The sequence below is a fragment of the Amblyomma americanum genome, chromosome 10, assembly GCF_052857255.1.
Source record: "Amblyomma americanum isolate KBUSLIRL-KWMA chromosome 10, ASM5285725v1, whole genome shotgun sequence".
Lineage (NCBI taxonomy): Eukaryota > Metazoa > Arthropoda > Arachnida > Ixodida > Ixodidae > Amblyomma > Amblyomma americanum.
Genome location: NC_135506.1, coordinates 13373666 through 13388640, shown reverse-complemented (window position 1 = coordinate 13388640; position 14975 = coordinate 13373666).

Genomic DNA, 14975 nt, shown 5'->3' with positions numbered 1-14975 from the left:
ACTCTCCATGGTACCGCAGCCCGAGCCAGGGTCGACAAATACTAACTAGCTTATGAAAGCAGCCCCGGCCAGGCTGCTAAGCTTTTCTGCGGACGCATAAATGTCTATCAAAGAGAGAGCCACGCAGAGACTCTCTGGGCGGCCCTTTTAATCTCCGCAGGACCTGAAATCAGCTGCAGCGTCCGTAAAGCGACCCATTAACGAAGCAGGTGGTATAAATCTGCACAACTTCTGGCGAGTAGATTTATGCTGCAACTCCGTGTAAGTCGATATCATCAGAGACATTCGTTTACCTCGAGTGTCTTTTCGGCACTTTAGAGTTTGCTTACAGGGCTCGCAGAAGCCCTGCGCAGCTCTGATAAGGTTAAGGCCGAAGGAAGCCTTCACCTCATCGCCGGTGAAATCTGTTGCGGGGAATGCTAGCCGCATGAAGAGCCCTCTTTTGCTTGAGCGTTGTTTTGCTACTGCCGGCTGTCTCAGCCAAGAGCTTGAATATGGAGGCTTGAAGAGAACTGCCACTTAATACTGTTTGCAGGCCGGTTAGTCTTTTCACTTTCTCTCCCTTTTTCGTTCCTAAATGTTAACTTAAACATTTGATGATTATAGTCAGATACAACTTAAGTCTGCAGTTAAGCTCCGCCCGCAGTCAGGACCGCCGCACATAATTTCTTCACGACGAAAAAAAAAGTAATTTCCTTAAACTTTCCATGTTACCTAAACAAAAAGGTTATCAGAAGAAAAAAATTATAAGCTCTACAATTTTGATATCTGGCTTGTACATTTTGGTCAGGCATTAAAAAGACGGTTTTGTTTACTATTACGACTGGCCAGCGGAGTGATACAGGACGCCGCTGACCATGAACCAGTGTTACAACCTGCTGTTTATTTTTAACTTGTATTCTACTATGGTAAAGCTACTATAGTACTATATATAGTACAGCATACACTAACTGATGCGCGGTTTTCCTTCTTGTACCGGAAGGCTTTGAATATATAGCCCGTACGGTGTATACGCTGTCAGCTCAGTCGTTGTGACATCTCTTAAAAAAAGGTTAAAAGTGATAACGTGTATCAGTGTACCCACTTGAAAAGATAGCCGAACTGCGAATGAAAGAAAGTTAGACAAGATAGCCTCTTATCCCACCCCATAGAAGGAAAGGCCGTACGGATGACATGAATTTTGATTTCCCCTGGCGGCTGGTTTTAATACATTCCATAATACACATTCACACGATCTTTTACTTAAAAAGCTTCATTTGCAACTGGACTCGTTCCGAGGCCTAACTAGCGTCTTCGGAGCTGACCATCGTAAGAGGCGCTGTCAGGAGATCTGCACCACCATAATAATCAGCATCATCGTCGTTTATTCACCCTTACAGGCCGTTAGAGTAAGGCACTACATGGGGGGGGGGGGGGGGATATTCGTTGCATAATAAAATGGTACAACTAGTACACATAAAACAACTCGTTCTGTTTGTTGGTGCATACCTGACGAGATAAACCATTCGAAACGAACACGTAACGTGATAGGAGGCGTCGCCATCGATCTCTGCATGGCTTTTTCTGTGTTCTTATTGCACAGTAATCTTCGGTGCACAGGGGACGCCTGTGCACCGACCGGCACCTCGCCTGCGCAAGGTTAGGTGCACCAGCCATCTAGGTCACTTCTCTTGGTGCAGGGTCTCTGCCTGCCGACGTATCAGCCGCCGTTTGAATTACAGAGCAGCCAGTTCGACAGTGGAATGTCAATGGCCCGCAGATATCTGCTTTGGGTAGAAAAGCGATTATTCAATAGGACGCGTGGACGCAGCTGCGTACGGAGATAATTAAAACAAGTGTGCATGCACTCTATAGAAAGTGTGATAACCTGCAAAAGGTGCATTGTGCAACCACAGATCGGGTCAGCGAAAGGCTGAGCCAGTCTGTAATCCAGGTGAATGGGTTATTGGGAGTGGGTTATGTCCAAACACGAAACAGCGAATAATCTCCCAGTGACAAGAGAGACGTCAGCTAATGAGTGATTGCGTTCGAGAATAGATAATTGAGGAGTCATCCCAAGGGAAAATTTCAGTGTGCGATATAATCAGTAATTAATTATGAACTAAGTGTAGCAAGTTAACAATCTATTGAAATTTTGCATCGGCCGATTTCTTTTGACAAAGATTTTTTTTAACTCCGCCGCCCCCCCCCTCCCCCCTTGCTGCAAGAGTCGCCCCGACCACCGACTTCCACATCTTTAAGAAATCAAGAGGAATAAATGGACAGAGCATGTAACTTTGCGACGGCAAGATAACTGCTGGTCCTTAAGCCCAATGGAGTGTATTTTTAAGAGAATTCAAGCGCAGCAGGAGGTGGCAGAAAGTCACGTGGGCTGATGAGATTAATATTGTGGGGATACGGTGGTCGCAGCTGGCAAAGGACCGGGTTAATTGGAGAAATATATGAGAGGCCTTTGCTTTGCAGTGGGCGTAGTCAGGGTGTTGATGATCAGGATGATAATTGAACCAAGCACACAATCAGTGAGCGCACAAATGTGCCGACTAGCGAATCGGCGACTTCTAATTCAGTTACCCACAAAACATTGAGAAGGTAGACATTCAACTATGGAGTCAAGGAGAGTATCTCGACTCTATTTGGAAGGGTAAGGCAATTTGATTTCAAAACACCGAGCAAGCGTTGGCTGTTCAGCTGAGCAAGAAAGAATCTACCGCTCTGTGGATTTCAGATGGACGGTATACAGGCACCACAACATCGTGTGGGCGCCGGACCTGGTAACGTGGCTGAAAAGGAGCTTTCTTTTTTTTTTTTAGTACGCGCAGTGTTTATTTCGCGGCCGGGGGCGTCACTGACCTCGCGGTCAGCCAGCGCCGACACAACTTCCGTCGTCAGCGAGCTTAGCCAAGCGCAGCCCACTCAGCTAGCTCCGTTCTTTCCGAAGCAGTTAGCGGTGTTTTTCCTCGGCCCGTTCCTCTTTTTCTTGCTCGTGCTTCTTGCGTCCGCCCTCGTTTTCGCGGTCTCAAGTCCTGCTGATTCTGGAGTGTGCTGCCGGGGCGCCGTGAGGGGAGAGCTAAGCGCCAAGGGCTTTCCACCGATAGCGCGGACACCTTTCCAAACTCGGGCTTCTTTGATCTCTACCCAGTGAGACTCAAGGTGTACTTGTGAGAGTTGCATCGTTGACCAGCACTCATTCATTCATTCATTCATTCATTCATTCATTCATTCATTCATTCATTCATTCATTCATTCATTCATTCATTTCTCCCGGCCGCGGCGGTCGAATTTCGATGGAGGCGAAATTCTAGAGGCCCGCGTACTGTGCGATGTCAGGGCACGTGAAAGAACACCGGGTGGTAGAAATTTCCGGAGCCCTTCACTACGGCGTCCCTCATAGCCTGAGTCACTTTGGGACGTTAAAACCCCATAAACCAAGCCAAACCATTCATTAATTTCATTTTTATTTACACCATAAAGAAGTGGGCAGGCACAGGCAAATAGCGAACAATTTTCGCTGTAAGACAACCCGAGCCCCCCAGTGCATGGCATACGTACAGCGAACATGCAGCAAAATAGAATATTAACGTATCAATTCCTTCTAGGATAATAGTACATGAGAAATTTATCATACAGTATACAGCATACTTGGCATACAGCAAGCACGCAGCAAATAAAATAGCAACACATATAATTCTAAACCTGTCAGCTTGATTTGCGGCCAGCGTAGCATGCAGCGCAGTGGTACGGGTCATCACAGCCTTAAGGGGCGCACCGTCGGTGCCTTCACCGACGCAGCATGAAAACCGCTACGTCACTTGTGCCACAGGTGTGGTATCCAGGATTCCGCTGACCTGCGAAAAAGTGGACATTGGTCAAACAGGCTGGTGTATTAATGAAAGACTGAAAGAGCACCAGAACTGTCTGTCCTCTACTGACGGTGCTAACTTGCCTCGACATTGCCGGGAATGTGGCTGCTACCCCTTGTTTTCTAATAATAATAATAAATGGTTTTTGGGGAAAGGAAATGGCGCAGTATCTGTCTCATATATCGTTGGACACCCGAACCGAGCCGTATGGGAAGGGATAAGGGAGGGAGTGAAAGAAGAAAGGAAGAAATAGGTGCCGTAGTGGAGGGCTCCGGAACAATTTCGACCACCTGGGGATCTTTAACGTGCACTGACATCGCACAGCACACGGGCGCCTTAGCGTTTTTCCTCCATAAAAACGCAGCCGCCGCGGTCGGGTTCGAACCCGGGATCTCCGGATCAGTAGTCGAGCGCCCTAACCACTGAGCCAGCGCGGCGGGTCCTTGTTTTCTAATGTCAGTATTGTTGGCAGAAGCAAGAGAAAATTTCAGCGGGAAATTTTCGGAACGTTCCTCAGTAGTGTGCGACGAGATGATTGCATCAGCAATCCTTTTCTCTCCCTTATGCAGAAGGGGCTAAGCTTCCTTTCGCAACGGTGCTAGAGCACGGCTTATTTTTAGAAGGTAGATTTTAATGACTGAGCTGCGCATGCTCTGCCACCTTTTCCTGTAAGACAGTTTCCTTCAGCACAGTTGTTAGTCCAGTCGTCGTGTGTGCCTCGTCTCTTCGCTGTGTTCCGTCTTTTGACTGGTTTTTTTTTCAAGAACATGTACCAACTGACGAAGATTTCAACTGTACTTCATGGACTATGTATAGAATGTCTGTAGGCACTACAAAAGTGTATAACCACGAGTCTTTAGACTGTCTATAGGCCTGCGCCTATCATAACTTCATTGGGCTTTTGAACGTAAGCTGTCTACAGACAAAAGTGTACTAGAAATGAATGGCCAAAAATCTATGGATTTCCTATATGCTTGTCTACAGGGTTTCTCCACAGACATTCTAGAATCTTTAGTGACAGAAGTATAAGGGCTATTTTTTCTTGTTCTTTTTTTCTAAGCCTAACCATAATATATGTCTGCAGACTGTCTTGATAAATTTGTTGTAGGGGTGAAGTAGTAGTTGTGGTTTATTAAAAATATAAAAAAGAAGTAAGAGTTGTTGCCGCCCGCTGCTATTCCTATTTATTGTTTTAACCACCCGAGCTGCGGTCGGTGCATTTAGCTGAGATGGGGAGACTATAACGAAGTACAGAGTGGAGCGATAGCGAGAAAGGGCAGGCGAGAGCTATGTACACGATTTCACAAAACACACACACACACACACACACACACACACACACACACACACACACACACACACACACACACACGCGCACACACACACACACGCGCACACACACACACACACACACACACACACACACACACACACACACACACGCGCGCGCACACACACACACACACACACACACACACACACACACACACACACACACACACACACACACACACACACACACACACACGCGCGCGCGCGCGCGCGCGCACACACACACACACACACACACACACACACACACACACACAAACACACACACGAAACAAGTTCGCGCAACTCGTGCGCGGGCGTCCATGCAAGGATGTGCCTTAATAATAATGATAATTGGTTTTGGGGGGAAAGGAAATGGCGCAGTATCTGTCTCATATATCGTAGGACACCTTAACCGCGCCGTATGGGAAGGGATAAGGGAGGGAGTGAAAGAAGAATGGAAGAAATAGGTGCCGTAGTGGAGGGCTCCGGAATAATTTCGACCACCTGGGGATCTTTACGTGCACTGACATCGCACAGCACACGGGCGCCTTAGCGTTTTTCCTCCATCGAAACGCAGCCGCCGCGGTCGGGTTCGAACCCGGGAACTCCGGATCAGTAGTCGAGCGCCCTAACCACTGAGCCACCGCGGCGGGTAGGATGCGCCTTCCAAAAAACTGTTTTATGCTTATCAGTCAGGAAACAAGTCGTTCCCAGACAGGATACTGTTCTTAATTTAATCTCAGTTATCGTCCTTACCGTTTGCTTATGGGCCGTTTGTCACCGATGCCATGGAATCGTCTTCCCTCACCGACAATACCCATCCAAGCTCATTGCTTGTTCAAGAACGCCTTAACTAATATTGTGTAGTCAAGTAACAGTCGTAACTGTTTCTTATTGTTTCATCCGTTACGCTCTTGTAATTAGTTTTGTTTAGCAATCACTTCCCTCTCTAATGCCGTTTGGCGCTGAGGGTATTCTTAACAAATAAGTTCTTTTGAATCCATCCGCTTTCTCTGAAACGGTGGTTGCAATTGCCTACTATTGTTAATTCTGATCTCTTACACTCGCTTAAGTAATACTCCACCTGGAGACATTGAGGAGTAAATAAATAAATTATGCTGGTCTTCACGATCATCTTTATCAGCCCGGTCATGCCCAGTGCAGGACAAATACCTCTCCATTTGTTATCGCTATCCTTCGATATCTGCAGCCATGCTCTTCTGGAGAACTTCCTAATCTCGTCTCCACGCCTGACTCGATCCGCCGTCCCATACGCTTGAAATCCGCTCAGTTACCGTAAGGGGCCATCCACTTTGATATTCATGTGCTCTGATGTCTGCTAAGTAAAACTGGCTTGAGAGATAAATCAGTCCTTACTCAATTCTGGGCTTTTTACACTCATGTCCCGTTGTTTTTTGTTTTTTTTTTTAGGAAAAAAAAGCTGTGGTTTAAACTTTGGTTAACTCTGGTGCGAAGAGAAAGCTTCCTTTGCATGGCTATACGTTCACAAACGCCACACACACACACTGCCGAACGGATTGTCTGTAAAGCGTCGATAAAATGCCCGATGGGGCATTTGCCAGCTGCCACGATGGGCAGATTGTGATGACGTCAGTAGGTGACAGGTGACATGGCCTGCCACGTGACTGCACTGACGCTGCCCTCTCGAAAACCTAGCGTAGTGAAGCTTTTCGCTTCAAAAACGTTTCAAACTTTTCAAACAGAACAGTGTGTGCTTTGGCGTATACGCTAGCGGCGGTAACTGTTGCAGTGCAGACGAATGCGTCGGGTTCCTCCTCCACGCGTGTTCGACACGGCGATCACGCGGCCGACGCGTGGCACAGCGACCGTGTTTGTGCGAGTGAGCCGTTAGAAAGCGAAAGCTGTTTTACCCGTCGACTCGGCAGCGCGCTTACAGCGTTGCGCGAGGGACAGCTCCCGAGCAGTCGCTGCCGCCGATAGCAGCCGAGGCGGTCGGGTGTGCGAGTGCGTTCAACTCGTTCTTGTCGCTCTGACGGGGAGGAAAACAGTGAAGAAAAAAGAAAAAAGATTGCGCACAAAAAAAAAGACGGCAAAATACGCGGGGTAGCAGAGGAAGAAGCGAATGGTCGCAAACAGACGAAAGACAAGGCGGCCTCGTATACGGCCGACGTCAAAACATCTGTCGGCGGGCCATCATTCGCGCGCCGCTTGCGTACGTAGCGTGTATAACCGGTGCAATTCATTTATCTGGGATGGAAGTGGCGGTGCAAAAAAAAAATAACTTAAAAAGAAATGCAGCCCGTAAGCGTGTAGAGGATGTTACACATCGTGTACGTAATGTCTTTTTCCTCCTGGCTTTCCAGACTTCACGCGACGAATTTTTCCTTTCAGTTTTTTTTTTTGAAGCTAGACGCATTGGTGTGTGTTCGAATCCCTGCTTCGAAATTGGTCAGTTGCGTTTTGATTTAGACAACTTGAACGGGCTCTTTGCTAAGACGAGCAAAACTCGCTATAGGTCTAGCATTCACTTCGTGCTCAGTTCATCCGTGAAGTACGGTGGTCGTGAAGTTCGTTTCATGTATGCAAACTCTATACAAGAGCACGTGCTCAGGAATTTCGTCTTCGAACAATAACACCTCTGACTACTGCCTCCGCAGTGGCTCAGTAGTTATGGTGCTCGGCTGCTAGCCCGAAAGACGCGGGTTCGATCCCGGCCGCGCCGGTCGAATTTCTATGGAGGCGAAATTCTTGAGGCCCGTGTACTGTGCGATGTCAGTGCACGTTAGAGAACCCCAGGTGGTCGAAATTTCCGGAGCCCTTCACTACGGTGTCCCTCATAGCCTTAGTCGCTTTGGGACGTTAAACCCGCGTAAACCATAAACCAAACGACTTCTGTTCTTACTTGGTAATTTTCTTCAAAAAGTCATTTTCCCCAGCGCTTCCAGAGTGTTGAAGGAAGGCCAGAGTCACCAAGTTGATTCTTCCCCATGCGTTCTGACAATTTTTTTTCTTCTGTTCAGTGCGCGTATTGCTCAATACCTTAGTAAAATTCACTGAGTGAATCGGCGAGGAAGTTATCAGTGTGTAAGTTGCTCGATTCCTTTACGAGCGAGTGATCAACAATCAAGTTGGTCGAATTATGCGTGTGTGGGCGGTTTGCTCGATTTTCTGGCGAGCTAGTGACTGAGGTGCAAGTCGCCCGATTTCAGAGCGAGTGATCAGTGATCATCGAGCAGAGTTCGAGATTTCTGAGCGTCAGTGATTGAACGAGTGACTTGAAGAATGTGAAGGCTGCCCTAATTCTGCGTGAGTGATCCTTGGGCAGGGTGCCCGATTTCTGTGCTACTGAGTGAGCGACTGATGAAGGATGGGCATGTCACCTGATTCCTAAGCGAGGGAAGGGAGTGAGTAACAAAAAAAATTGCAGGTTGCTAAGTTTCGTTGATGCGAGTGGCCAGCTGAGCGATGAATGTTGCAAGTTGGCAGATTTTGCCCAGGGCAGATTCCTTGATTTTTGAGAGAGCGAGTGAGCAATGAATGTTCAGGTTGGCCGATTTCTCGCTGAGAGCGAGTCAGTGAGTTGTGGGGGGAGAGTTCAGACACGTACTTAACTATTTTGTCCTAGCGACTGTCGCTAGCGCTTCGTGCTAAAGGTGCGCAAAGCACTGCAGCGCTCAGCCTCATTCCCAGCTCAGACGTGGAAGACAAGCGCCGCTCCAGAGAACGCGCAAGGGGTGCGAAGGGGTTGTTTATTCCTGGACGTTTCTGTCGCGTCAGGGGAGAAGACGTCGTCCGTCTCCGGCTCTGCGCATCTGTCCCCGCCGGGGTCGCCTCTAATTGCCTGCGCTGCTGCACCGCGCAACCAGCCAGCCGTTCCCGGCGGTAAATAAATAGAAAAAGATCTGCTTGGAAATAGAGGGGAACAAAGCGTCTCACCCGAAACTGCCGTGCTGCTGTGTTGTGTCTCCACCGCTGTAACGTCACCACGAAGTTAGTGGGGGGGGGGGGGGGGGGGGGGGGGATTTTGGCCTGCAAAATGTTTCACTGCTATAGTCATGGACAAAAGTTTACGGGATGGGGATTCGAGGGAAGAAAATAGAAGTTGCCCAATTATTTCTTTTTTTCAAAGGTCTGGTGTGCTTTGCTGCTTTAATAATGACTGGGCTACTAGCCATTGGCTATGGAATCTACGCTGACTCCCTGCATCCCAATTTGTCTTATTAGGCATTAAATACAAATATGCAGGCAATACTTAGTGCACCTGTCTCTTTTATTCCTACCCCCGCTGAGCTGCGACCGATACAGAACCGACAAAAGCAAAGGAGAGAAGTTTCTTTCTACTCGTTCGTTTACTCTCGGATGCACTGAGAATTTGGGTGAGTCGTCGTAGAAACGTCCGGAGCGCGTAAGGAGAGATGACACCTCGAGACGCGCTATCTCAGACACAGAGCGATTGAGAATGTGCTGATCACAGCAACGTAGACAAATCCCAAGCGCTGTATCAGTGAGTGCAGAAAAAGCAGTGGAAAGGGAAGAAAGTGGCTTGCGTGTTTTTGAACTAATTTTCCTGCGAGATTCATTACATTGAGATTCACGAGATTCATAAAATTTCCTCCGGGAGTCATGATATCGACTGCGATCTATATACCGAACGTTTCTTTACATATTTTTCTCTCTCTTTTCACATACGTTCGTTTCCTTCTCACTGCAGTGGAATCCTGATTCCTTAAAGGTCCTTGCACCACACTCTCCGATGGATGGATGGATGGATGGATGGATGGATGGATGGATGGATGGATGGATGGATGGATGGATGGATGGATGGATGGATGGATGGATGGATGGATGGATGGATGGGTGGGTGGGTGGATGGATGGATGGATGGATGGATGGATGGATGGATGGATGGATGGATGGATGGATGGATGGATGGATGGACGGACGGACGGACGGACGGACGGACGGATGGATGGATGGATGGACGGATGGATGGATGGATGGATGGATGGATGGATGGATGGATGGATGGATGGATGGATGGATGGATGGGTGGACGGACGGACGGACGGATGGATGGATGGATGGACGGATGGATGGATGGATGGATGGATAAATGGATGGATGGATGGATGGATGGATGGATGGATGGATGGATGGATGGATGGATGGATGGATGGATGGATGGATGGATGGATGGACGGACGGACGGACGGACGGACGGACGGACGGATGGATGGATGGATGGATGGATGGATGGATGGATGGATGGATGGATGGATGGATGGAAGGAAGGAAGGAAGGAAGGAAGGAAGGAAGGAAGGAAGGAAGGAAGGAAGGAAGGAAGGAAGGAAGGTAGGAGCATCCCCTTTGAAACGGGGTGATGGCAGGTGCCATCATGCTCAACTTTTTTCTTTATTTTTGTTTAACTATGTTAAAAGTTTTTATTAAAATTCACAATTTTCTTTAAATACGTCTTCCTACACTTATAACCTTACCCCCCCCTCTATCGGCGGCTACATGCATCTTGTACCCGGTGAAGTATGCTTCGCCTATTTTTCACCGCTCTGACGTCACCATTTTGCGGGAAATTCAGGGTGAAGGCCGTACGGTCTATTCCCACAACCGTCTCAGAACGAGACTCTGGTTACTGCACCAGGACTCGCGCCCGATCCCATTTACAGGGCTGAAACGCTGATCCATATGACCACCACCACAACTGGCCGCGGGCCAACTGAACATGCCTCAACCTATATGCGGGACAGTTTAAATGATCTAGATATCCTGCGGAGGTCTTCGTAGCTCATCATCATCAGTCTAGCAGTAATTAAGTCTGCCGTACGACTTTGCCAGCGATCCCCAATTAAACCCGCTTGCGCTAGCTTGGCCGGACCCAAACCCAGATGCTTAATTGCCTGCACTCGTTCCGACAGCTGGTTTTCTCTCAGCCTTGACTTCATTTCAGTTCGTTTCCATTCCACTCATATCTGAAACATCGCCAGTTATTATTATCTCCTTCTCTTGGCCCGAGCCGCGATATTGCCGCCTGTCACCAGTTAGGATATCAGCAAGCGCGCCTGGAAATAGCAACAAACGACAAATCTTATCGTTGTATCCAAATACGACGTTGCAAACCAAACCGTGAAAGTGTGTGAGAGGGTGACTTCCCAAAATAGGCGCACTGAAAGCGCGAAGACGAACGCTAACGAAATACACAACCTTAAGGCGAATAATTAGTTACCTTTTAGTAGACCGCATTGAATGAAAACTAATGCGACAGGATGCATTGATCTTGATTGGCTCGGAACGCCAGCCGCTTGTGTTCACTGCGCCCCATCATCTAATTGGGCTTCGTGCCTAATTCTGCGCGCACAGGTCCGCAACAGGATCAGATACCTTGCGCTGTTTTGGCACTTATTAAATACGGTGACCGCAGCTGGCGATGGAAAAGATTAACTACGTATCGGTGGGAGAAGCAGCTGTCTTACAGCATACCTAAACCAGCCGACAACAATAATTTCCCAACTTATTTTATATAAATAAAGGACCCATGGTTCTTTCCCATGATAGGAAGAAAATTTTATCAGAGAGTAGAGATGTCATAACTTTTAAGATGTCCACAGTCTTTGTCACGCGTAGGTCTCTCTCTTGGTGCAGCCTTGAAGCTTGTTTTATTAGCTGGCCAGCTAATTTGTGGCCTAAATCAGGTGTAATTTTCCTCCTTGCCAATTTTGGCAGTTAACAACTTCAATTAACAACCCCGACAAGAGGCCTTGCTATCGAGGCGGCGTATATGTTTCAAGCCGCTGAGAACGGTTTAGCTGTAGGCCCGAAAAGTGCAACAATAAGCTGGCTTCTTCCGGAACAGGAGAGGGAGAGAGAGAGAGGTGGAGAGGGGCATCATGCAGCTTTGGATGGAGGAGACCTCGGCACGTGGAGCGAGGGAGAAGTCGTCGCGGCCGAGTTCAAGCTCACCCAGCAGCACCGTGTCCTCAGATAGACACGGCGCACCGCTAAAGACCAGCGAGCGGCCAGAGAGCTGGGAGCCACTATTTCGAGGTGTCGGCGCTCCGCTGCCAAGGAAGCAGCCGCAGACGACACCCGACACGCGTCGTCTGCTAAGCGCGCAGACGACGGAGGAAACGCGACGCGTCTTCCTCCCTCGGCCGCGATGCGATAACCGAGCGGCGGCGGCGGCGGCGGCGGAGCTTTGTGGTTTGCCGCAGCTGTATGCATCCATAGATGAGACGATGCGTTGAGATCGGATGGCGTTGCGTACGACGAGCTGGCCTTGACGCTGCGCTCTAGGAAGTGATAGTCGAGTCGACGTTACCGGCGCAGAGAGAGAGAGCAATACTCCACCACCGTGGCGTATGCGAAAAGGTGCGCCTGCGTGCGTTCTTTGATGCTGGGATGTCGACGTTCAGATGTTCGGACATATTGCTGTGTCCTTTATTGTGTCCCTTGCTGGATTTTTCTTACCAAAGTGAATCGAAGGTCGATTCGAGGGTTCTAGCCTGGCGCAAAGCGCGTACGTGCGCGCGCACACACACACACACACACACACACACACACACACACACACACACACACACACACACACACACACACACACACACACACACACACACACACACACACACACACACACACACACACACACACACACACACACACACACACACACACACACACACACACACACACGCACACACACACACACTCTCTCTCTCTCCCCGCAAGAAATTTATTGTAGAAAAGTACCCCTTTTCGACGAAAGAACTCGAACTCCACGGGGCAAATATACAAGCCCCCCTCCCTGCGCCTGGCCACTCGATCCCCCCAAAAGCGGTCCATAAATCAGCCCATGTAATGCAAAACTGGTCGTATTAGAGCTGGTTGGTACATAGCTTGTGCGGCGTCAGCACGTAAATACACACAATCACATGAAAGTCAGCGTTGTGTTTTGTCCTCTATGTGTTTGTGTCAATTCTCGTGCTGACGTCAGTCAAGCCCATGTAATGAACGCAGTATTACTGCCTATATAGTTACCTTGGTGATACAGTTTGTCTGAATTGGTCAGGAAGATTCTTCCAACCTGACCAGTGATCAGGTTGACACGACTGCTTATTTTGCACGTGCTCAGTGCCCCCCACAAGTATATCCATATCACTATCATTTGCCACAAGTTTACCAAGCCTTGAGCGCATGAAGAGAAATCTCAACGAGAGTAGGCGGGCGTTGGAAAAAAGGAGACACATGTCGTCACGAAACGTCTGTTTTCTTCATATGGACACGAACATCGGTTCATTCATCACGAGCGGCGCATATAATATATGGCTCCTTCTCTATAAATTTACCCTCAAAAATAATGTAACTTATTTTGTACTCAATTTCTTCGAATTGCTACCATGGATGCTGTAACCAGCCGTAGTGAAAAGATATACTAGCGTGAAGCAAAGACCTTAATTAAGTAGCTATGTATTGAGGCTATCTCAACTTATTATGTTACAGTGCAGTGGATGCTGTGAATTCGGTGCGATTCGTAAAATTGTAAAAAGAGGAGATGTTTTACGGTAGGGTCAGCATCACAGCATCTGCGACGAAGTTACCAAGGTTTTCAGTGCGCGTTCACGACAATCCCGGGATCACTAACCAATCATCCAGGGCTCCATCTCAGCGTTACACCGTATCTTATATCCCTGACGCCGACGTCTGCGAAGTTCCGCCGGTCTCAAGATTACACCGGACTATGCAAGCTAGTGGCGCCAGGTCCTTATAAACGGCGTTCATGCAATCAGGCTAGGCGCACTGAATACATGGGCAGACGGGTGCTGAAGAAGTGGGAAAGAAATACTCGGGGACGAGCAGAGCGGGAAAACCGTGCGATAAGGAAGATAACGCGGCGGGGATGTCCCCAGAAATGCGCAAGACTGGAGGAACGGCGGGGCCCTAAAAAAGAGCAGACGGAGAAAAGAGAGCGAATAAATAAAAGAGACCCATGGTTTCTTTTGTGGGCCCGGATAGAAACAACAGAAGGGGAGATAACCTGCGCCAGACAAACACGCCTTATCTCCTTCTGTAAATAAAGAAGACAGCAACGTACAAAGAGAACAAAAAAAAAAACCTCGGCGCAGTTTTCTGGGTTGCGGTGGAGGCCAGTGCGGAAAGCAAGCGCTGTAAAAGGTTTTACAGCGCGCACAGCCTCCACTGTAAGCCGCAGACGACGAGCAATAAGGCGACTCGGGATCGCGCGAAACAGGATCTGTCTTTGCGAGAAGATTACGCTAGTGAGGATTATAATCACGACCCCTGACCCCCCGCCTCCTCTGTCCCATGACCATGGAAGCTGTACACAACTGTTGGATGATCCTAATCGCGGTTCGATTGGGGGTAATGATATGATGTGGAGGTTCCTGTACAGAAGGTTCTGCCTTCAGTTCGTCTCTAGGAAGGAAACATCCTCGGTTAATTGCAGGCCCAGGAGATATGGGCAGGCGCTTCTAATTCAGAAGGCTGCACTATAGTGACATGATGAACTTGGCACATATACAACAAAGTTCTAGACGATTATAGCCGCCACACGAAACGAAGAAAACTTGGAAGTTTGGTGCTATGAGGCCAAAGCTGCTTTGACATGCTAAACCAGCGCTTTCTTGTGTGTGTGGAGAAGCGATGCAGGAGTGGAATGTGCTAGCTCGCACAGGATGCATACTGGGCTTGGAGTGCGTTGGAGGACTCATTAACTTTGGTTCTGTAACGTGGTCTGACATCGCACTGCACGTGTCATCTTTCGTATTTCACCTCCACCGGAATTCCGCC